Raw genomic sequence first — 22,816 nt, forward strand, 5'->3', positions numbered from 1 at the left:
TGTATAGCTATTTATAATTTTATTTACAAAGGAATCTGGTCATCATAACAATTGATGTAAAAATATGCAATATTTTCAATCAAATGGGCCTTAACCTCACTACCTACACATAACTACTTTTAAAATCTTGAACCCTGTCTAACTCATGCTTCCATATCTCTGAACCTGCTTTTCTACACATGCACGTAGACACACGTTTATACACGATATATATGTATACTACCAGTTTTCAGTTCAATGTATATAAATATATAATTATATTCCTGTGTATGTATACAAATATAAATCAAAGGTATGTGTATAGGTATGTATTTCATATGTTTATATAAATATATCATACAAATAATGTATGTGTATATAAATACATGACTGTATACATACATACACAGAAATACACTTATTTAAACAAAAGGGACCTAAATAAACATAGTTCTCTAAGAATAAAAGGTTATGTCTCACTCTTTCAATAACAGTTTATAGTTTTCTACTGTATGTGCTTCTATAATTGTTATGAACATTTCCCATTTTTGTTGAATGTTAAGTTGTTTTAATTTTTTGCCGTTTTTTGTTTTTTGTTTGTTTTTTTGGTACGTAGTCCTCTCACTGTCGTGGCCTCTCCCGTTGCGGAGCACAGGCTCCGGACGCACAGGCTCAGCGACCATGGCTCACGGGCCCAGCCGCTCCACGGCATGTGGGACCTTCCCAGACCGGGGCACGAACCCGTGTCCCCTGCATCAGCAGGCGGACTCTCAACCACTGCGCCACCAGGTAAGCCCAGTTTTTTGCCATTATTAATGAAGTTCTGAAGAATACGGTGGGCAAGATTACTTGAAAAACTCTCCTAAAAGAAAAGGGTTAGGTATGCTAGGTTAAATGTACACAACTTATTTTTAAGTGCGTGGTTGATTTTGGAAGTGTGCAGTCGAAATTTCCAGGACCCATGAAGGAAGGGTGGTACATGTGTGAGAGTTATAGCTCTATTAAGAGTGCATTGAAGATCTTGATAGCTTAGAACAGAAGCTGGAAATCCTGTTTTTATGGAGCCAAATGGCAAATATTTTAGGCTTTGTAGACCAAAGAGGCAAAATTGAGGGTATTATTTAGGTACTTAGGTAACCATTTAAAATGTTACCAGTTAAAACGTGAAAATTATTCATAGCTCATAGGCCATAAAAAATAGGCAGCTGTCTGGATTTGGAATACAGGCCGTAGTTGAATGACACACCTGGTATAGAGACTTGTTTTTAAATGGCCATGACCACATGGGAGGCAGGAGGTAAGACTCCATCCCTACTAGATGGGAAGTTAGAACTAAACCTACCTATCCCTGGCTTCACCTGTAATGAAAGGGTGTGCCAGGAGAAAAAAATATCTGCTGGCAAAGGGAGACTAAGAGCAAATTCTCTTGGCCTCTGCTCTGGGTAGGAAACAGGTAGGAAATCTTGAGAATTCTGAACCGCAGATCTGTGTTCACAGTGTTTGGGTTGCAAATTTATTTGCGGTCTTGCAAACAGAAGCTAAGAAATTAACTTAAAATGCTCCCAAATCGGTGGTATTCCAAACACAAAACTAAACCCTTTCTGGAGAGGTAGACCTTCAACACAGGCCTATAGCGTTCCCACAGATAAAGTTTAGCTAAACGTGAGCTCATGATCTAAATTTACACAATAATGAAGAAATCAGCTACAAGTGGAGAGAATCAGCAAAAACAATCAATACCAGAATTAGATTCCCAAGGCCATCCATCAGATGTTGGAATAATCAGGTGCCAGGCAGAAAATATACATAAAACTAGAACTGAAACAAGGAGCGAGGATGTTTTAAAAGACTGGGTAGGATCTTTCAGACATTTTTAAAGTACATGTCATTGATAAAGCTAAAAACTCGGAGGTCGTGTAATACAGCAGATTAATCGTGGAGAAGAGTGAAATTATGCTGTTTTTAAAAATATGGCAGATCAGATTTCCTGCCTAATTATATAAGTTGATTTATCTTAAAAAATACACAGTATTTTAAAGACTTATTGGCTGTAAAATAAGTTAAGGGTATTTCAAAGGGCTTCTCTGCAAAGAGAAGTGAGAAGTAGCAAAACACAGAAAGTCGAGGGGAAAAAATGTCAGTATATACATTGCTATAGGGTGAGCTAAGCCTTAGGCCAGCAACTGTGAGGAGGAGCTGACCCTTAGATACGTACAACTAAGCTGGAACCTTCAAAAAGTTCAACTGTTTATAAGTAAAAAGATTTATTAAAATTAATAACCAAGTGTTTTAATTGACATCAGAAGAGTAAAACAATAAACCCTGAGAACATAGAAAAATAGACAATAAAGATATGAGCAGAACTTAATAAAACAGAAAAAAGTATAAAATTGAGGTGATTTAGTAAGTCAAAAGAATATTCTTTGAAAAGATTTAAAAAAACAAACTTTGATTAAGCAAAACAAAAACGTAAGTAAACAATATACAGAAAGAATCAGGACAATGTTATAGCAGAGAGTACAAACAGAGAATATATGAAATGCCAGTAAATTTGAACATTTCTGTAAAGTGGACAATTTCCTAGCTCCTAAAGTTTACCAAAACTGACACAAGAGGAAATTTGTAGCTGGAGTTCTTGCACCAGTAAAGGAATTAAGTCAATAGTTTACAAGCTTTCACCAAGAAAATACCAGACCCGGCCAGATCATTTGGGAGGTGAATTCTATCCAACTTCTGTTAAACAGATAACATCAGTATTAACAAAGAAAAACTTCTAGGGAGTAGCAAAGGAAGAATGCTCCTTTATTCATCTTATGAAGTCTATATAATCCTAATACTGAAAATAGATTAGGACTGTAAGGAAAAAGAAATTTACAGGTCAAATTTACTTGTAAATATAAAAGGAAAAATGTTAAACTATGATATTAGCTACCCAAGTTCACTAGAGTAAGAAAAAGCACGAGCAAGTTAGGTCATCCAATGTAGTTTAATGTCAAGAATATATATCAATAGATTGAAATCACCACATTTTATTTCTTTCATGTGTCTCTTTAAAAAATTGGTAAGTACTTATATTGATCTCTCTTGTACTAGGCACTGTGCCAAGTCACTTACATATTTACTCCTTTAAACCTTCTATCATCCCTGGGGGAAAGTTCTATTTTGCTTCCATTTCTTAGCTAAGACTCTAATCCCCAGGAAAGTAAAGCAACATTTGTAAGTTTTTGTGGATGGTCAGTGACGGGACCAGTACAGGAACATCCAAAGTCTGTGCTTGGAAACAGTGCCCCATGTTGACGCTCACATTACAGATGAAAGGAAAGGAACCATGCACTTACCATATAGATTAAATCTCACATTACAGGTTAAAGGAAAGGAACCATGCACTTACATTATAGATTAATACCCACATAACAGGTTAAAGGAAAAAGAAACATGTGCTTCTCTCAAAAGTTGTAAAGAAGGCATATCCATTTCTAAATATATTTCCCAATTTCTTTTGCTTGTTTTCTGACCTTTGTAGTGCATTTTGCCATGAGGAAAATTTTAATTCTTATATAATTAAATGTATCCTTTTTTCTTTGTATCTTAGAAAGGTATTCCTCATGAATAATTTATTTCAAGTCTCCCAGGTTTCTGATACTTTTACACTTTCATTATTTTTTCACTTTTAACTAGTTGCTGTATCTAGAATTTAGTAATTCTATGATAGCCATATTTTCCCACTATTGTTGAATAATTTTTGCTGCTGATCCAAAACGTGAATTTTATTTTAATCTCAATTCCCTTATGCTCTCGCATCTAATTTTAAGATGCTTCCTATCTCACTGGTTGTTTTGTCTATCTAAAACAAAATGCTACCTTAAAAATAATGTAATTATAATGTAATAAATGTCATTAGTAAACATAATACAATATATAATAAATAGCATAGTATAAAATAACAAAATATAATTTACCATATAACAAGGTCAAAGGAGAGCAAAAGTATACAATCACTTGAAATATCCCCCAAAAGATATTTTATAAAATTCAATATTCATTTGTAATTTAAAAGAAAGAGTAAAATAGGGATTGATGAATGCTTCCAAAGTAAGAAGAAATTATATGTCTAAAAGAGAAAGAGGTAAGTGATAGACTTTAGTAACACTGGCAATAAATGCAGGACAAGATGAGGATGCCTGATATAATGTTAAAGAAAAAGTATTATGTAACATTGTGTTTGCAGCACTGATGAGTTCAGTGAAAAGAGAATCTCATAGAAAAGAGTATCTCGTTCTTCTTAATGTATGTACACGTGTCCATTGCATGAACATAACAGCTTATTTAACCAATATGTTACTGATCTGCATCTGGATTTCTAGGTTTTCATGGAATTTTATTATGCACAGTTGCTTCAAACACTAGGACTTCCTCTTATGTTTATATCTTTTGAAAGAAACAATATCTCCGCAGACGATTTATCTGTGCTGGCTGCTAGCTGACTTTGGGTACTTCTCAGTTCTTCCCTTTACCTTCCTAGTCAATATGAAAAGGGAAGGCAAGAAGGTCTCCTGTTTAGAGACTGTAAAGGTAGGTCTTGGTGATAAAGTCTTGGTGGTAAAGGCTAAAAGTATTAACCCAGAACAAATGTTTTTCCAGCTGTAACTGTGTGTGATTCCCTTGGCTTGATTCCGTAGAGGATGTAAGACAAGACTGTAGAATCTGCCCTCAAAGTGCTTCCAGTAGGATGAGCTAAGTCAAGTATGGTGGCATATCTAATTCAAGACAAACTATAACGTCTCCTTTTCTCTCCTGGCAAAACTTGGTGGAGTGAATGTAGAAGTCACTGTATGCTTTAAATTAAAGCAACACAATAAATCTTGTATTGGAAGGTGCTTATTCTGGTCTCTTTGTGGAGACGAATTGGAAATTGTCTAGAAGAAGGAAAATTAGGTTAACCAAAGTTAAACTCATAAATAATTGAGCATTAATTAAATATCTGTGGTCTGTGTTTCTCTTTGATCATAATTTCTCCCAATTTATAGACCTCTTTGATACCTGATTAATCCTTGTCAAAGATGCAGTTAACAATGATTATTACTGTGTATTAGGTTTTGCCTGGGCCCTGAAGAAACTATCCTAAATCACCAGCTATGATTGTCACTTGATTTCCTCACAGAGAACAATCAAAACTCCTTGTCTTAAGTGGCTTGGGATGTGAAACTAGTTAGTCTCTTAGATACTGTTAGAGGACCCTACAGAGCCCATTGGTGAAAGTTTGGAAAGCACTGGGCTTCTTAAGATTGATTCTTGTAGTGCTTCAGGAAAGATCACTGAACCAAAAGGATAACGGTGTTTCTGGTTCTGTTGTTAGTGTTCTCCATGGAAACATTGCTGAAGCTTCTGGACTCAATTTCCTTCCCCATGTGTGAATGTCACTGAAAAGATCCAACTCCATTCTATCCCCATGTAACTTCAGAAACTAAGCAAAATGAAGACTCAAAATTCATTTCAACTAATGAAATGAATATATACCGTAGAGTGGAACTGGGAAAATACCTGCTTTAAATTCTGGAAAGTACCAACTGTACAATTCTGGATAAGTTGCTTCATCTTGCTTAGTATAATTTAATGCCCATCTCACAGGATGTTATGATGATTAATTTAATATCTTTATATAACGTACAGTGTTATGTAATTTCTTCGTTTTCTTGAGTAAATTCATATCCTTAAGCAACTCACTGTAAACAATAGTTACTTACTTGCTTAAATTACTCTTATCTTCTATTATCAGCTGAATTGTGTCCTGCTCAAGTTAATATGTGGAAGTCTTAACCCCCAATACCTGGTAATATGACTGTATTTGGAGATAAGGCCCTTAAGTAGGTAACTGAGGTCAAATGAGGTCAAATGGGTGGGCTCTAATCCACTATGACTGGTGTCCTTATAAAAAGAAAATATTAGGACACAGACATGCACAGAGAGAAGACCATGTGAAGACAAAAGGAAAACATGGCATCTACAAACCAAGAAGGGATACTTGAGAAGAAATCAATCCTGCTGACACCTTATCTCAGATTTCTAGCCTCTAGACCTGTGAGTGAGTAAATTTCTGTTGTTTAACCTCCTCAGTCTCTGGTACTTTGTCATGGCAGCTCTAGGAAACTCATACAACTTTTTATGGCCTCCTTGTCTCAAGTTGAAAGTTCAATATTTGGCATCATAGCTAGGAAACAAAAATATCATCTACATTCCTTGTTGTAGTCTTTCTTCCCCATTCTCATTGCTAGTAATTTCCATATTTGGGTCTCTTTTCTGTGCCTTGTAAACAGAGCGTTACGCTCATTTCTGGTCTTACTGCTAATATACAGTAAATGTGCAGATACTGAATAGATTTTGGAGAAGTGCAGCATATAGTTGGCACATGTGTGTATGTGTGTGTATTCATATAATTTATACTTTTTCTCTATTTTCTTCCTTTGGTGTGAGCTAAGATTCTCTGCTTTTGTGACGAGTACTCCTGAGTACTAATCCCTGAATTTAATTCACCAAAAATTGCCAAAAATAATAATAATATGGGGAAAGAGAGAGTGACAGAGGGAGAAGAACAAACAATCAGGCAAGGGCACTGCTGTGAATTATTAGGGTCTTATTAATAAGATTATGTTAGTCTAGAGGAAATGACCGTAAATATCATCAGTGAGCCCAGTTGGTCTTTACTGACTGCTAGACACATCCCCGAGTTCTGTTCTTAGTCCCCAGCTGTATGATTACTACTGTCTGGAAGTATCATTTGAACAACTAAAGTCACTTAATGGAAAAGGAATATGTCTTTAGAGAGCCAACAGTAATTTTTCTATCTGATTAAAAAGGAATGTTGACTGTCTGGCAACCTCAGTCATATTTGTAAGCAGGAAAGCATTGGTTATTAAAAGTGGATGATGTAAAGTGATGAACAGAAACTTTGGCGATAGGTATACCTGGATTTAATTCTCACTTCTACCGCTTGGTAGCTGGATAGCCTTAGGCAAGTTTTATACCTCCCTGAAATTGACTTAATTCAGTCTGTAAAATGGCATAATAACTTATTATAGCATCCTTTTAGGAATTTTAAATCAGTTCTTGAAATAAAAGTACACAATATATAGACAAGTATGGATTCCTCAATAGGTGTTTGACCTTTCATTTCTCCAGTACCCCACCCGCATCAAATAAAGAAAAATACTTTTTTAAAATTTACGAATATTTCATTGTTCTAAAGTTAAAGCCATAAAAATAGAAATAATCAAATGGCCTACTATCATACCATTAGAAGAAAAAAAAAGTGTTCATGAGAGTTCCATATTAGAATACAAATTTTCCTTAGGCACCTGTTTATGTATGCTATTCTGCTCTTTACAATAAATAATTAAATTTAAAAGACTTAATTCCTCACTTTTAAGACCTTATTAGTTTACAAATTACATATTGACCTATGCTAAATTTTATACTGACCCATGCTAATGAATTCAGTACAGAAAACAAAACACACTGCACTCAAGCAAACTACATATATATATATATATATACACACACACACACATATATATATATATATATATATATAACTTAAATGCATTTATATCCTACCATGTCTCATAAAGCATTGTGGTAACTCACCTGAATACAGACAATCAAATATAATGGCAAAAGCACTTAATATAAACAGGGCCAAGGAAACATAGGCAGAAGATGAAGAAAAGATGAGGGAATTGTGAACAGGAGGACGTGTAGTTAATCGAGTTGTATGTTTTGACCTTAAGCTTCTCTGTGTGGGGACTTCCCTGGTGGCACAGTGGTTGGGAATCCTCCTGCCAGTGCAGGGGACATGGGTTCGGGCCCGGTCTGGGAATATCCCACATGCCGCGGAGCAACTAAGCCCGTGCGCCACAACTACTGAGCCTGTGCTCTAGGGCCAATGAGCCACAACTACTGAAGCCCGCGTGCCACAACTACTGAAACCCCAGTGCCTAGAGCCCGTGCTCCGCAACGAGAGAAGCCACAGCAATGAGGAGCCCGCACACCACAATGTAGAGTAGCCCCCACTCGCCCCAACTAGAGAAAGCCCATGTGCAGCAACAAAGACCCAACACAGCCAAAAATAAATAAATTTATTTTTTTAAAAAAAAGATTCTCTGTGGATAAAACAACATGTAAATAATTGGTTACAAAGCCACATTATTTAAAGGTGCCAGACTGCACATTAACAGTCTGACACAAAGGGACAGCACAGGAAAACTATTCAAAGATAAAGATTTTTAAATCTTTGCAGTTTGAAACCTTTTAGAGCAAGTGTAATGAGCTCGACACACATTTCAACACTCCACATGTTAATCACATGTTCAAAGCATGTCTCAAAGTCATTGGAAATAGTTGCTGTCTCTGTCTCTGATATGTAAAACAGATCTGTGATGTGTAAAACTCAGGAGGTATTGATATCCACTTTTTGGCATCTGAACAGGAAACAAAGTTGTTTCGCAGTGATAATAAAGAATGAAGTAAATGCAACAGTGAAATAAAAGACAAAGTACTGAGGGAATGTATTAACAAAACGAATCCAACTAAATTCTGGTGACCTGGGGCCTACGATTGTACACACTGCATGGAAATACCCCAGCCTAAATACTGGCATAGGAGGAAGGGTACTGCTAAGCCCATCACAGTATAATCCTTTTAAATGTCCCTTTCAAGGTTGTCTCCACTCAACACTGAGTATAGGAAATCTTCCCATCAGGCAGAAACACTGGCTGCGCAATGATTGACCAAGAAATTAACACACTAATGAATAAATGATGCTAATTTATTTCTATCCCTGAGAACGGGAAACAGCACACACTCTGTGTCAATGGTATGTCCTCTTTCCCACTTTTCTAAATGGTCAATTATGTTTTCCCCTTCATTGCTTTATATCATGTGTGGCAGGCATGATGGGAAATGGCTACCAATGGTTCTGTTATTGATTTCTACCTTCCTTTCACTGTGGCTAAAGAAGATACTTTGTATGATTTCAGTTTCTTAAAAATGTATTGGTACTTGTATTGTGGCGTAACATATGGTCTTTCCTGGAGAATGTTCCATGTGTACTTGAGAAAAATGTGTATTCTGCTGTTGTTGAGTGGAGTGATCTATATATGGCTGTTAGGTTTAGTTGGTTAAATGTGTTATTCAGTCCCCCTACCTCTCTACTGATCTGTCTAGATGTGTTATCCATTATTGAAAGCAAGGTATTGATCTCCAACTATTATTTTAGAACTATCTATTTCTTCCTTCAATTCTGTCAATGTCTGCTTCACATATTTGGGGGATGTTTGGTACATATATGTTTATAGTTGTTATATCTCCTTGATAGATTGAACTTGTTATCAACATATAGTGGCCTCCTTTTCCTCTTGTGATAGTTTTTGATTTAAAGTTTATTTTGTGTGATATTAACGTAGCCATCCCAGATCTATCTTCCTTCCTTCCTTCCTTCCTTCCTTTTTCTCTCTCTCTCTTTCTTTCTTTTTGTTACTATTTGCATGGGATATTTTATTCTGTGCTTTAACTTTCAACCAACTTGTGTCTCTTGAAATCAAGTGAGTTTTTTGCGGACAGCATATACTTTACCCTTCTAAAGTTCAACCAATATCATTTGAATTGAAACCAACTTCAGTAGCACACAGAAACTCTGTTCCTCTACAGTTCCATTCCTCCTCCTTACATTATTGTTGTCACAAATTACACCTTTATACTTTGTGAGCCCAATAACATGGATTTATGATTATTTTATGCATTTGTTTTTTCAATCATGTAAGAAATAAAAAGTAGAGTTACAAGCCAGTAGCACAATACTGGCTTTAGTATCTGCCCATGTATTTATCTTTACTGGAGATTTCTATTTCTTTATACAGCTTCGAGTTGCTGTCTAGTGTCCTTTCATTTCAACCTGAAGGTTCAATTTAGCATTTGTCATAGGGCAGTGTTAGGAAGTTGTAAAACAAACGCCCTCAGCCTTTGTTCATCTGGGAATGTGTTAATTTCTCCCTAAGTTTTGAAACCAGTTTGGCCAAATATAGAATTCTTGGTGGACAGTTTTTTTCTTTCAGCACTTTAAATATGTCTGGCCTCTTGCTTCCGTGGTTTCAGATAGGAAATTAGCTATGAACCTTTTTGAGGATCCCTGCTTTGTAACAAATTTGTTTTTTCTTTCTCCTTTGGGAGTAAAGATTCTTTCTCTGTCTTTTGGCATCTGAGAGTTTGATTATACTGTTTCTTGTTGTGGCGTTCCTTGAGTTTCTCTTAGTCCTGAAATCAGGCAAAGATTTACAGCAAGCAAACACATACTGAACCAGGGAAGAGGCAATTTGAAAATGGCAGGAAAGCTTTGTGGCATTTTTACTTGCCCTTGCCCCATCTACTCTTAGTGTAGTGATGGTCTTAAAGTGGTGGGGTCTTAATGCAGTGATAGTCTTAAAGTAGCAGCAGACCATTCCTAGCATGGGGCCCTCAATCCTGCTTCAGGAGAGAGCAGAAGAGACCATACTCTCGGATTATTATGTGTATCTGTTCTAACCTGTCTGGGAGCTACCTGAAGGACTGACACAAGATGCTTATCTCTGTCTTAGCTAACCTGGAACACAGTCTGGAAAAGCAGCGGTCATTGCTCAAAAAAAGTGCAAGGTGAACTAACAAAGCAGAGATGGCTGGGGCAGAAGACTGTGCATTGAAATACAATAGACCACATAAGATGCAGGAGCAAAAGTTGGGGGAGATTCTTTGGGAACTTAGAACATACAAAAAGTATGTGTCCAGAGAAATTAAGAAAGCCACATGCATACTCAAGATAAGATGCATGTTCTGAAAACACCAGAGGAGTCTCTAAGCTTTTACCATGGGCTGAGCCCTGACCTCAGTGCAGGTCAGCTAAATGTTGAAGGAGTGATCCAGCAATCTGCACAATGGGGAGAGGTGTGTGGTTTTGAGTGTGCATGTGGATGTGCTTGTGTATATTTGTTTTTGTTTGTCTTAGGTGTGGGAATTCAAGGACATCTCTGTCAAAACATTAGCTAAACATGAACTAAAGGAACAGAGACTTCAGTGCCTACATATGATAAGGAGTACACTCATTGCAAAACTAGTTTGGAAAGGTCCCTAAACAAACAGACTACTACAGCCTTCAACAATCCAAAGCCCAGAAAACCCTGGGAAAGTGGGAGAATCTGATTTCCATAGACACCACATTATAATATTTGAAAGCCAAATGTTCAACCAAAAAACTCACAAGGTATACAAAGACATGGAAAAGTATGGTCCATTTAAGAAAACAAATTAATTGATGAAACCATCCCTAAGGAAGCCCAGACTTTTCTCCATTGCATATTCTTGCCTCCTTTGTCATAGATTCATTGACCATAAGTGCATGGGTTTCTTTCTGGGCTCTCTATTCTGTTCCAGTGATGGATGTTTTTGTGCCGGTACCATACTGTTTTGATTACTGTAGGTTTGTAGCACAGTCTGAAGCCAGGGAGCATGATTCCTCCAGTTGTGTTCTTCTTTCTCAAGACTGTTTTAGCTATTCAGGATCTTTTGTGTTTCCATACAAACTTTAAAATTATTTGTTCTAGGTCTGTGGAAAATGCCCTTGATATGTTGATACAGACTGCATTGAATGCGTAGATGTCCTTGGGTATGATGGTCATTTTAACAATATTAATTCTTCCACTCCGTGACCATGGTATATCTTTCCAGCTGTTTGTGTCATCTTGCATTTCTTTTATGAGTGTCATATAGTTTCCTGGGTACAGGTCTTTTACCTCCTTAGGCAGGTTTATTCTTATGTATTTTATTCTTTTTTATGCGATTGTAAATGGGATTGTTTCCTTAATTTCTCTTTCTGACAGTTCACTGTGAGTGTATAGAAATACAAAATTTATATATAGAAATCTATTGTATCCTGCAAATTTACCAAGTTCATGTTTGAGCTCGAATAGTTTTTTGATGGTGTCTTTCAGATTTTCTATGTATCATGCCATCTGCAAACAGTGACAGTTTTACTTTTGCCTTTCCATTTTGGAGTCCTTTTATTTATTTATTTTTTCTTGTCTGATTGCTGTGGCTAGGACTTCCAAAACTCTGTTCAATAAAAGTGGTGAGAGTGGGCATCCTTGTCTTGTTCCTGATCTTAGGGGAAATGCTTTCAGCTTTTCACCATTGAGTATGATAGCTATGGGCTTGTCATATATGGCCTTTATTATGTTGAGGTATGTTCCCTGTATGCCCGCTTTCTGGAGAGTTTTTACCATGAATGGATATTGAATTTTTTCAAAAGCTTTTTCTGCATCTATTGAGATGATCGTATGGTTTTTAGTCTTCAGTTTGTTACTGTGATGATAAGAGACCTAAGACAGCTACAGAGGCTAAGTGACCTTTCCTTCCCTGAATGGGTAGGTATCCTTGTTCTGCCCTCTAATTGAGTTAGTATCTGAGTAAAGAACTGCCAGGTGTCATTTAGTTCACAATACACTGCTGTGGCAATATAGAAATGAATTTGCCTAAGTCATTTGGCTTTTCTCAATTATAGTAAATGAATATACTGAATGAATACTTCAACTTAAGGAAATGTTCTTAAAAATATATTAATGTAGGCAACTTCAGTGGAGAACTGAAATCAAAACAAAGCATTCAGATAAAGGGTTGAAATAAAAGTACACTCAGTTGTATCCAGTTTCCTCTTGTAAATCTCTCTTTTTAATTTGAGTGGACAGTCACTTGAGAATATCTGACTTGCGGCTAAGGAAATCTAAGCCTTCTTGGCCACACTGTATTCCCTTATGTCATTTAATAAAGACACCAGTTGGGTTGCTGAAAAAAGCGTGGGAAAAATCAATCCCTCACATCCAAAGGGCGGCTCTTGAAAATATGTGTGTTGTTGTAGTTATTTTGCTCTTCTGGCCTCAGAAGTTCTAATCTTAACCTTAGCCCCTCATGGAGAGAGACTTTGTAAACCAATTCCCACATTACTCATCATGTGACCGTTGAAAAAGAGCAACCCAGCTCTTTTCCTGTGCTTTCAACCAGTTATCTTCTTCAAAAATCTGTTTGGATTGTTATACCTTAATCTTGCCTGGCAAGGGACTTATGGGAAGGTTCTTATTGTTTGAAAGTTTGGTGCCAGTATCTGCAAATAAAGAAGAAAGATGTGTTTATCAAACATCCCAATAGTGAAGGTGTGTGAAAGCAACTTTTGAAAAAGTTAATCTGTCAGAGTTTATCCGTATTATTACATTTTATTTTATTCATTGAAAATAAACAATTATCAATGAATCCTTTCTAGATTTTCTAGTTTCCCAAAGTTCCCTGTATTCACATTCTAAGAGGAAAAATGGTATTTTAAGTCACTGCTCTCCACCTTACGTTATTTATAATCACTCCTCGTGACCTCTTCCTTCCAAGAAACTTGATCCTGAGAAGTGTCCTTTGTTTGTCTTTGTGGAATAAGTGATGAGGATGCATCCTGGAGACCTGTGAGATGTTCAACTTGTGGCATAATGAAACTAGGATGGAGAGTTCTGGAAAGATCTGGAAAGGTGGCTGGTAGAGTGTGGCCAGATGTGGGAGAAGAGAGACGTACAGAGAGAGGGAGAGGAAATTTTCAGAGGGAGAAAATGAAACAAATAATTAAATAAGTTTTGTTGAGTGGTGTGGGACGCAAGCCTTTCTCTCCCCCTTTCCTTCACAATGTCTTCGTTAAAGACTGTGTTTTTCATTAGTTTTACTAAGATAGGATTTGCCGTTTTGTTTGGGTACTGAGAATGGACCCATGGAAACAGTTACATTTGGGTTATCTCTGACTGTCTTTAATGAAGAACATAAATATTGGCCACACTATCTATGCACATGCTATCACCATGCCTTTTTTGTTCTCTGTTCATATATCTAAGTCCTCTTCTTTCTTTAAGGTCAATCTCAAATCTCATCTGAAATGTACATTTATTGATAGATTCAACCCATAATGAACTGTCCCTTCTTTGTCCTCCTTAGGCTCTGATTATTTACAAAAACTCATTTTTGAACTTAGAAACTGTCCAATATGATATATTAGTTATTTCACCAGCATATGTTATATCCTCAACACAATTATACGCTTTTGTGGGGCTGGGATCATACATTCTGTAATTTTTCTCAGTACTTACACTTACTTTGATAAAAAGCGCATTCATTCATCTAAACATCATTTATTGGGTGTTAATTAAATATCTCAACTCAGTAAATATTGTTTGAATGAATGCATGCATGAATGAGGGAGTGTGCAATAGGTAGCCTAATGTACCGCCCAATGTGAGAAAACCAAAAACATAAACACAAAAGCAAGCCAAAAAGTGGACCAGGACTTTCTGTAAAATATCCTGCTTTTTGTTGGATGATGCCATGAAAATCAAGATGCTCCTGAAAGGTCTTAATAGCTGACCAAGAATAGTAAACAATTGAAATTCTCTCAGGCTTCTTCAACCCTATCACTGGACACATTTATACCTCTCAGGAATGGTATTAAAAGAAGAGATTAATAAAGCTTTTACAGATGAGTTGATAAATCTCTAAAGATTTAAGTCTTCATTGCCTCCTAGGTTTTCTCTATTTTGGGTTTCCAAAAGATTTCAATAAACCACAGGATAATTAAAAATTAGACATTATCTTTCTTACCTTGACGTTTTTTGATGGTAAACACCTTTTTATTGTCTCCATAGTGCTGCCCAATTTCCACCAGTACAGTACTTAAGTGAATTTTGCTCTGGATGGTGGGATATAGAAGATGTAAACGAATTGTTTGTATATGTTTTAGAATTCTTCAAAAGGGCCTGGCCATGGAAATGCATTGAATATTACTTAAATAACTAAAGTAACTTCCTCAGAATTATTATTCTGTTCTGGTTAGGATACTATCTGCTCTGGTTTGTTAAAATTTCCCTTTAGAGTGGTTTTAATTTTGTTTCTGATAGGGTCCTAGGATTTATTGCCACACCCATCCTGCATCTGTTTTTCTTTGAATTACTCTCCTTGCAGTTTCTGCTTCATACAGGGCCTTACAGGTTAGTGACAACCTGGCCATCACAACGCTGGAAAGGAGAGGCCTACTTTTCAGAGGTGTTGCTGTTTTCTGTACCTGAAGGTTTTCAAGAGATATCAATCTTCCTCACCACCGCCCTTGGCCCTCTTAATGGACTAAGCAGTTCCTCATGAAATTTCTGTAGGATATCTGTACCAACTTCTCAATATTGTTCCATCCTGAGTCTATAAATTCCTGGCCACAAGGTAATGTTAGATTTCTTGCTCCAGCCCCTATTTACATAAGGCCTATACTAAGGAACGGAACCCACAGACATCAGTCTGCTCTTCTTTCTCTGGATTTAATTTCTCTGTTACTTTCTGAAACATGCAGGTGTTCCTTTCTTTCTTTTAATCTCAGCTATGTGCTTTTAACTTTTTCAAAATTGACCCAGAATTTACATGTGTCTCCAGTAAGAGTACATTAAATTGAGCTTAGTCTGCTATTCTACTGGCATACTTGAGATCCAGATAATTTGCTACTTAACTGGATTCAATGACCTGTATATTTCAGGCATCTAAAACTCACCATGTTCCAAATATCCCTCCTTATAGTTAGTAATTTTCTTGGGAATCTGGATGAGATTAAATGGAATGAAGTTTGTGAGTGGCCCAGGAATGCCTGCAAGTTTGTTTGTCAGAGTGGCCAGGGAAAGTTAAGCAAGGAAGAAAAGCAAATGAAAAACAGAATCACATTATTATGGCTGAGTTTACTCCCAGGATTCCATGCAGAGCTCTCTGTAGAGCTGCGATGGGTTATAACTTATGCCAGAGCTCTACGTGGGGCTGACACCGTCTCATGCCAAGCTCTCAGTTCTGGGCTCACGTCATCTCTGGTCCACTCTGTGGAGTGGAAACTTTGGAGGAATGGCCAATGTGTTCCACGGCGTAGGAAGAGGGAAATTGTGAATGTGACTTTCTAAATTGTGGAGGAACTAACCATTGTAAATGTGCCGTGAACTATGTTGTTTAATTTGACCAGTCAGATCAATGACTTTCCCCTTGAATGAAATGCTGCTACGTATATGAGCAGAAAAACAAAACTGGTATAAGGAATAGATAGCTAGTGGGAAGCAGCCGCATAGCACAGGGAGATGCGCTCGGTGCTTTGTGACCACCTAGAGGGGTGGGATAGGGAGGGTGGGAGGGAGGGAGATGCAAGAGGGAGGAGATATGGGGACATATGTATAACTGATTTACTTTGTTATAAAGCAGAAACTAACACACCATTGTAAAGCAATTATACCCCAATAAAGATGTTAAAAAAAAAAAACTGGTATAAGGAGATGGAGAGACTGGGAGTCTTATTTTCCCACCAATTAACTTTGCCTCTGACCATGGCCTTCCCTTTGAGTCTCCTAGACCTTGGGGATGATCGCAGCCCCTTGGGTTGGGTGACGGCAACCCCATCTTCACTAGAACCTCTATAGTTAACTTTGATTTTTCCCACTCCGTCTATCCATCCCATGTATGCAGTCAGACATTTGATCTTGGACTTTTCCTGACAAAATATGCTTGAATATAACCATTTCTTTTCACTCCCACTGCTACTGCTATTGTCACTGCCTTAACTAGGGCTTTATCTTTAAGTTCTTTATATAAATATATAAATATCTATATATAAATATAATATACAAATAAATAAAATATAATATTAATTCTGATGATTTTAAAGTCTTTTCTTGATAAAGACTTTTCCTGATAAAGATACACAATATCTTATATAAATATTTTTGTATTATCTGCTCTTTTCTTAGAATTTTAGCCATATGATTCTATCTCTTGGTTTGTCTAGAACTTTTTGATTGAATGCTGGCTATTTTATTTGGCTTTTTTTGTTTTTCTCAGTGGAAACGTTGTTTTGCTTCAAAATATTTTATTCTACCTGGAAGTAGCAAATCTTCAAATTACAATTTTTTAAATGCTTTCAAATATCAATACTATAGGTGTCACAAAATCTAGAAAAATGACATTTAAAAATGAACTACTGCCAGATGTGTCTCTATAAAGCTTTTCCCCCACTCTTTTAGCTATATATTCTTTAACTGCCTCCTCATATGACAGTTTATGTATTTTCGAAATAAAATTTTAAGAAATAAACTTTGTAGTTTTTAGACATAGATTTCTTGTACCATGGTTGATTAGAATTTGCTTCTAGTTATTAATAGTTTAGAAAAGTTTATTTCAGCTTCACAATTTATTATTGATAATGTCACATTAATTTTCATTGTTAACTTTGAGAAAACCTCTATGGATTACTTCCTCATAAGTATTTACTATTATAAATGCATTACTGATTTCAGTACTGCTATAGGTTTGTGCATTACAGGGATTCTGATAAAATACTCATTCACACCATTCCATTACACACATTGTTGATGGAGTACATTCATTCATTCATTCATTCATTCATTCATTTATTTATTTTTGGCTGTGTTGGGTCTTCGTTGCTGTGTGCAGGCTTTCTCTACTTGCAGGGACTGGGGGCTACTCTTTGTTGCGGTGCACAGGCTTCTCATTGCGGTGGCTTCTCTTGTTGCAGAGCACGGGCGCTAGGCACGGAGGCTTCAGTAGTTGTGGCTTGCAGGCTCAATAGTCGTGGCTCACGGGCTCTAGAGCGCAGGTTCCGTAGTTGTGGCACACCGGCTTAGTTGCTCCGTGGGATCGAACCCTTGTCCCCTGCATTGGCAGGTGGCTTCTTAACCACTGCGCCATCAGGGAAGCCCCTGGAGTATATTCTTGACAGAAGAAAATTTCCGTTTTGACTAAGCATTGATGAGAACTGAATCTTTGACTTTTCTTTCACATGCCTGATGATTGAAATAATTTTCCACAGAATAGCTTCTGGTTTTGTACTTTTCAGTTCTTTTTTTCTTCTTCAAACGCACATGCTTTGAGAGCTGTGAAGTGCAAGACATGGCTATATTGTAAGGTGGTTTTTGTCCTTATGCTTCTGTGTCTTGTGCTAGGTTAAGTCAGTAGAGTAGTCAGTATGAGTACTGGAAGTTATTCCTGTAATGGGATAGTATATAGTCAATTACATATGGCGGTGTCTGAAAATCACATAATAGCCTCACTTAAAACATCTCCCTAGGGCTTCCCTGGTGGCGCAGTGGTTGAGAGTCCACCTGCCGATGCAGGGGACACGGGTTCGTGTCCCGGTCCGGGAAGATCCCACGTGCCGCGGAGCGGCTAGGCCCGTGAGCCATGGCCGCTGAGCCTGTGCGTCCAGAGCCTGTGCTCCACAACGGGAGAGGCCACAACAGTGAGAGGCCCGCGTACCACAGAAAAAAGAAAATCTCCTTAGCCAGATTTCAAAAAAGCCTGTGGCCATTCCAATATGATCCAACATAACGGAATATGATAGAAGGAAAATTGGCAAAGAAAGAGACGCTGGTCTTACCTGATGGAAGTTAAAATATCTCACTTTTGACAATTTTGCAAAAACTTATAATTCCATGAACTAATTTCTAGGGTTCTTCATAGGACCTAAAGAGGAACCCATAGAGTTGTGGAACAACAATAGAAGCTGCTGTGATGAGAAGTCCAGGCACCGCAACAAAGAGTAGCCCCCGCTCGCCGCAACTAGAGAAAGTCTGCACGCAGCATTGAAGACCCAACGCAGCCAAAATAAAAATAAATAAATAAAGATAAATAAATTTATTTTTAAAAATGTAATACTCAGGTTTGAGGCATGAGAAGTATGATGAGGAGAAATTAGCTAATCCTTTCAGAACTTTTAAAATATCAAACTCAGTCTCTAAGATTTTAGCATTATATACAACATCGGTTACTTATTAGTGGTTTGGGAAGGCCAATTTAAAATTTTCTGATCTTACTGTATTGAAATTCACGGCCCTAATGTTTTCCACATTGACTATATGAATGATGAAGTAAAGTCAATCATGTATTTCCTTTCCAACTGGGCAGAAATCAAAATTTTGAAAAGTGTTTGGACTACTGACTTTTGATTTCTTCTAAGGCAAGTGTATAGGTAATTTTTATTCCCTGATTAGGAGAAAAATGGTGGAAGAGGGCAGGGTTAAGAATTAAGATTTCAAGAGCGTGAGAGTTAGACGACCAACCAGAGTTCCTAAGGTTCGGTGCCTGTAACTGTCGCCGCCGCTTAAGCCTGTCAAAGCAGTGGTACGGCTGCTGCCCTCGTACTTGCTACCTCTAGAAATATTCTTGCCAGTAGTGGCGGCAGCGGGACTCAATTACCCCCTTTTCTCACTCTCTCCAGAAGCTCCAGATGGCGTCTTCTGTGGGCAACGTGGCCGACAGCACAGAACCAATGAAACGTATGCTTTCCTTCCAAGGGTTAGCTGAGTTGGCACATCGAGAGTATCAGGCAGGAGATTTTGAGGCAGCTGAGAGACACTGCATGCAGCTGTGGAGACAAGAGCCAGACAATACTGGAGTACTTTTATTACTTTCATCTCTACACTTCCAGTGTCGAAGGCTGGACAGATCTGCCCACTTTAGTACTCTGGCAATTAAACAGAACCCTCTTCTGGCAGAAGCCTATTCGAATTTGGGGAATGTGTACAAGGAAAGAGGGCAGTTGCAGGAAGCGATTGAGCATTACCGGCATGCATTGCATCTCAAACCAGATTTCATCGATGGTTATATTAACCTGGCAGCCGCTTTGGTAGCAGCAGGCGACATGGAAGGGGCAGTACAAGCTTACGTCTCTGCTCTTCAGTGCAATCCTGATTTGTACTGTGTTCGCAGTGACCTGGGGAACCTGCTCAAAGCCCTGGGTCGCTTGGAAGGAGCCAAGGCATGTTATTTGAAAGCAATGGAGACGCAACCGAACTTTGCAGTAGCTTGGAGTAATCTTGGCTGTGTTTTCAATGCACAAGGGGAGATTTGGCTTGCAATTCATCACTTTGAAAAGGCTGTCACCCTTGACCCCAATTTTCTGGATGCTTATATCAATTTAGGAAATGTCTTGAAAGAGGCACGGATTTTTGACAGAGCTGTGGCAGCTTACCTTTGTGCCCTAAGCTTGAGCCCAAATCATGCAGTGGTACATGCCAACCTGGCTTGTGTATACTATGAGCAAGGCCTGATAGATCTGGCAATAGACACCTGCAGGCGAGCTATTGAATTGCAACCACATTTCCCTGATGCTTACTGCAACCTAGCCAACGCTCTGGAAGAGAAGGGCAGTGTTGCCGAAGCAGAAGAGTGTTATAATACAGCTCTGCGGCTGTGTCCCACCCATGCAGACTCTCTGAATAACCTAGCCAATATCAAAGGAGACCAGGGAAACATTGAAGAGGCAGTTCGCTTGTATTGTAAAGCATTAGAAGTCTTCCCAGAGTTTGCTGTTGCCCATTCAAATTTAGCAAGTGTATTGCAGCAGCAGGGAAAACTGCAGGAAGCTCTGATGCATTATAAGGAGGCTGTTCGAATCAGTCCTACCTTTGCTGATGCCTACTGTAACATGGGAAACACTCTAAAGGAGATGCAGGATGTTCAGGGAGCCTTGCAGTGTTATACTCGTGCCATTCAGATTAACCCTGCACTTGCGGATGCCCACAGCAATCTGGCTTCCATCCACAAGTATTCAGGGAATATTCCAGAAGCAATTGCTTCTTATCGCACTGCTCTGAAGCTTGAACCTGATTTTCCTGACGCTTATTGTGATTTGGCTCATTGCCTGCAGATTGTCTGTGATTGGACAGACTATGATGAGCGAATGAAGAAGTTGGTCAGCATTGTGGCTGACCAGCTGGAGAAGAATAGCTTGCCTTCTGTGCAGCCTCATCATAGTATGCTCTATCCTCTTTCTCATGGCTTCAGGAAGGCTATTGCTGAGAGCCATGGGAACCTCTGCTTGGATGAGATCAGTGTCCTTCATAAACCACCGTACGAACATCCAAAAGACTTGAAGCTCAGTGATGGTCGACTGCGTGTAGGATACGTGAGTTCTGACTTTGGGAATCATCCTACTTCTCATCTTATGCAGTCTATTCCAGGCATGCACAATCCAGATAAATTTGAGGTATTCTGTTATGCCCTGAGCCCAGATGATGGCACAAACTTCCGAGCGAAGGTGATGGCAGAAGCCCATCATTTCATTGATCTTTCTCAGATTCCATGCAATGGGAAAGCAGCTGATCGCATCCATCAAGATGGTATACACATCCTTGTAAATATGAATGGTTATACCAGGGGTGCTGGAAATGAACTCTTTGCTCTCAGGCCAGCTCCTATTCAGGCAATGTGGCTGGGCTACCCTGGGACCAGTGGCGTGCTTTTCATGGATTATATCATCACTGATCAGGAAACTTCACCTGCTGAAGTTGCTGAGCAGTATTCTGAGAAACTGGCTTATATGCCCCATACTTTCTTTATTGGTGATCATGCTAATATGTTCCCTCACCTGAAGAAGAAGGCAGTCATCGATTTTAAGTCCAATGGGCACATTTATGACAATCGGATTGTGCTGAATGGCATCGACCTCAAAGCATTTCTTGATAGTCTCCCAGATGTGCAGATTGTCAAGATGAAGTGTCCTGATGGAGGAGACAACGCAGACAGCAGTAATACGGCTCTTAATATGCCTGTCATTCCTATGAATACTATTGCAGAGGCAGTTATTGAAATGATTAACAGAGGACAAATTCAGATAACAGTTAATGGATTCAGTCTTAGCAATGGACTGGCAACTACCCAGATCAACATTAAGGCTGCCACTGGAGAGGAGGTTCCCCGTACCATTATTGTAACCACACGTTCTCAGTACGGGTTACCGGAAGATGCCATTGTGTACTGTAACTTCAATCAGTTATATAAAATTGACCCATCTACTTTGCAGATGTGGGCAAATATTCTGAAGCGTGTTCCCAATAGCGTACTGTGGCTGTTGCGTTTTCCAGCAGTAGGAGAACCTAATATTCAACAGTATGCACAAAATATGGGCCTCCCCCAGAAGCGTATCATTTTTTCACCTGTTGCTCCTAAAGAGGAACATGTTCGGAGAGGCCAGCTGGCTGATGTCTGCTTGGACACTCTACTCTGTAATGGACACACCACAGGGATGGATGTCCTTTGGTCAGGGACACCCGTGGTGACTATGCCAGGAGAGACTCTTGCTTCCCGAGTTGCAGCTTCCCAGCTCACTTGTTTAGGCTGTCTTGAGCTTATTGCTCAAAATAGACAAGAATATGAAGACATAGCTGTGAAACTGGGAACTGATCTAGAATACCTGAAGAAAATTCGTGGCAAAGTCTGGAAGCAGAGAACATCTAGCCCTCTGTTCAACACCAAACAATACACAATGGACCTAGAGCGGCTCTATCTACAGATGTGGGAGCATTACGCAGCTGGCAACAAACCTGATCACATGATTAAGCCTGTTGAAGTCACTGAGTCGGCCTAAATAATGACTGTGTGCACAGGAGAATTACCCTGTACCTGAGCCTCAACCTTCTGGGGGAAAGGGAACTACTTTTTCCTTATCTGTACAATACCATGCTGCAGATGGGTGACAGTCAATGATAAGAAATAGCACAGCCAGACTTGCTTCCTGCATGATCATGATCACGATAGGGAGAGACACAAGAGATGGGAAACTGCTGTTCCACAAGGAGTCTCCATAGAATTTTGCAGCAGCCAGGTGTCTGGAAGGTCTGGAAGGTAAGTCTGGAAGGTCTGACCTCCCTTGGTCTTCCATGGGATGGATGGTTAGTGTGGAAGGGAGATAGAGATTGCCCAGCCGTTT

General features: G+C 38.6%; 1 pseudogene; it reads left to right on the forward strand.

Moving 5' to 3' along the window:
* The first annotated feature begins 715 nt into the window (after positions 1 to 715).
* On the forward strand, positions 716 to 22,494 carry LOC132440238 (UDP-N-acetylglucosamine--peptide N-acetylglucosaminyltransferase 110 kDa subunit pseudogene; annotated as a pseudogene).
* The last annotated feature ends 322 nt before the right edge of the window (positions 22,495 to 22,816 follow it).

This window comes from Delphinus delphis, chromosome 17, assembly GCF_949987515.2.
Source record: "Delphinus delphis chromosome 17, mDelDel1.2, whole genome shotgun sequence".
Taxonomy (NCBI): Eukaryota; Metazoa; Chordata; class Mammalia; order Artiodactyla; family Delphinidae; genus Delphinus; species Delphinus delphis.